Below are 2,921 nucleotides of genomic sequence, written 5' to 3'. Positions count from 1 at the left end.
GAAAGGAAAGGAGCGAGAAACAGTTTTCAATCATTGATTTATATACATGTGTGTGTGTAGTTACAGGCAGTTGTGAGCTGCTTGATGTGGGTGTTGGGAGTGAAACTCAGATCCTCTGCAAGAATGAGGACATGCTGATAACAGCCATCACTCTGAATTTTAAATTAAATTTTTGTGGTGGTTGTTTTTCAAACAGTTTCTCTGTGTAGCCCTGGCTGTCCTTTAACTCAGAGATCCACCTGCTTTTGCCTCCCAAGCGCTGGGATTAAAGGCTGGCACCACCACCGCACAGCTAAACGATAAACTGAGAGCTAGGTATAGTAGGCTCCACTTTCTTTTTTTTTTTTTTTTTTGGTTTTTCGAGACAGGGTTTCTCTGTGTGGCCGTCCTGGAACTCACTTTGTAGACCAGGCTGGCCTCGAACTCAGAAATCTGCCTGCCTCTGCCTCCCGAGTGCTGGGATTAAAGGCGTGCACCACCACGCCCGGCTAGGCTCCACTTTCTGTGTCAGCCTAGGGAGGCAGAGACAGGGGATCATTGGGTCCTGCTGACCAGAATGAGGCAGTCAATCTCAGGTCCCAGTGTGAGACACTGTCTCAAAAAAGATTAAAGTGACAACAGGCGTGGTGGCACATGCGTTTAATCCCAGCACTTAGGAGGCAAAGGCAGGTGGATTTCTGAGTTCGAGGCCAGCCTGGTCTACAAAGTGAGTTCCAGGATGGCCAGGGCTATACAAAGAAACGCTGTCTCGAAAAAAAAAAAAAAAACCCCAAAAAAAAAGATTCCTGGCTGACCCGAAGAAGGTAGGTAAGTTTTGACATGCTGTCTCATGGAAATGTTTTACCTGGAGCAAAAAGTATTTGTGATTCTTCTTCAAAGGTGTTGTTACTAGCCTCAGGACTGCCCCCTGTATACTTCTGGTGGCTTTTCTCTGAAGTCAGGTTGCTTTGTTTTTCTTTTGCTTTGAGTCAAGGTCCTACTCTGGAGCTCAGGCCAGCATGGAACTCACCAGCATGGAACTCACCCAGCCTGGCCTCGAATATATGGCAGTCCTCCTGTCTCAGCCTCCTAGCTGTTGGGATTACGGATGTGACCCATCCTGTGCAGCTTGGAGTTCAGATTGCCAAGTCCCCATTCCATGGGATCTCTGGCCAGTGACAGTGGGTGACAGTGAAGTGCTGCTGGATTCTTGCATTGGAAAATCATATCGTGTTACTTTTGCATCAGTGTGGCTAAGCTACTTGGCAGTTAAGGGTTCAAGGGCTTTTTTGGCTTGTGGTTTCAGTGTACCCTGGCAAAGAAGGAATGATGGATGAGGAGATAGAATGTACCAAGATAGAATGGTAGGCCCCAGGGCCTGGATATAACCTTCAAAGACCTGTCCCTGGCAGCCACCTTGGCACTCCTAAAGGTTCCATGACTTCTCAGCTCAGCACGGTGGGAAGTGAGCATCTCCAGCCTGTGGGAGATGTCTTCCGTCCAAACAGTGACAACTCAGTTCTGTCTCTTCCGATTTATGCCATCCTTTTCCATACAGGTGCTTCAAGCCTTAACTCTGAGACTTAGGGTTCCTTTTGGTCTGGAAAGTGTGTTACAAATAACTTCTGCACGTGGCAAAGAACACAAGGAACTGATTTAATTTTGCCATTCTTGGTGAGCATCTAGTTCCAGCCCCTGGTTGAAAACGTGGATGTCAAGTCTCTTGTCTTGTGTCTATACTGAGACTGGGTACTTCTCCCTTTCCTTTAAGCTAACCACATAGCCCAGTGTTGGAGGGTGAGCTGCCTTTTACCCTCTCAGTCCACAGAGACCGTGGCCTTGCCCAGACGCTACAGTAGGTGCCTCTTGGAGCCTGACTTTTAATAATAACTTTTCACTATCAAGGGAGGAGTACTAGCAACATTTCCCTTAGAGTCAGTGGTCTTTCCTGAGGTTTCCATGGGGACCGGAGGTTTTGAGCAACTTCTCAGAAGAATATTGGAAGCGAATGGAAGGGCAGAATGTATTGTCGTACTGTGCTGACTCATGTCTTTCATGCTACTGTGGATGATGGACATGATGGACGAGTCTCTCCATTCAAGACCGGCAGGGTGCAGAGCGTCATTCAGACTCTTGGGGCCAGATCCTGAGATCTTGTCTCTGTACTCAGATGATGAGGAAGGAAAAAATTCGATTTCAGTCGTAGCTCTCCATCTGCTTGGTATTTGCTCGACTGGAAGCCTCCCTGGGCTGTCTCACCTGATAGCTTTGTTCTGAGCCTCAAATGAAACTATAATAGGAGTGGAGAAGAAGATACACTGGTTTATATCCTGAAGGTCAACTCTGTGTATTTGTACTTTTGGTATGTGAGTCTGTGTATACATTTGAGTGTGTGTGCATGCGTGTGTATTTGGGGGCTTAAAGTTGATGCCAAATGTCTTCCTTGATCTCCCCCTCTACTTCCTGAAGCAGAATTTCTTGTTGAACTCAGTGCTTAGCAATGCTGGCTAGCTAGCCAGAATGCCCCAGGGATCCTGCCTCCTCTCTACTGCTGTTCTTACAGGTAGCTGCCACACCTACCCAGCTTTCAGGCATGTTCTGGAATCTGTATTCTTTTTCTTTTCTTTTTTTTTTTTTTAAGATTTATTTATTATTATATCTAAGTACACTATAACTGCTTTTTTAACACACCAGAAGAGGGCATCAGATCTCATTATGGGTGGTTCTGAGCCACCATGTGGTTGCTGGGAATTGAACTCAGGACCTCTGGAAAAGCAGTTGGTGCTCTTAGCTGATGAGCCATCTCTCCAGCCCACCCCACCCCCTTTTAATAAATGTCTTTTATATTTTTAAAGATTTATTTATTTTATTTATATGAGTACACTGTAGCTGTCTTCAGACACACCAGAAGAGTGCATCAGATCCCACTACAGATGATTGTG

This window comes from Mus caroli, unplaced genomic scaffold (assembly GCF_978045245.1).
Source record: "Mus caroli unplaced genomic scaffold, Mus_caroli_1 scaffold_16, whole genome shotgun sequence".
NCBI lineage: Eukaryota > Metazoa > Chordata > Mammalia > Rodentia > Muridae > Mus > Mus caroli.
Note: the sequence above shows the minus strand (reverse complement) of the source record.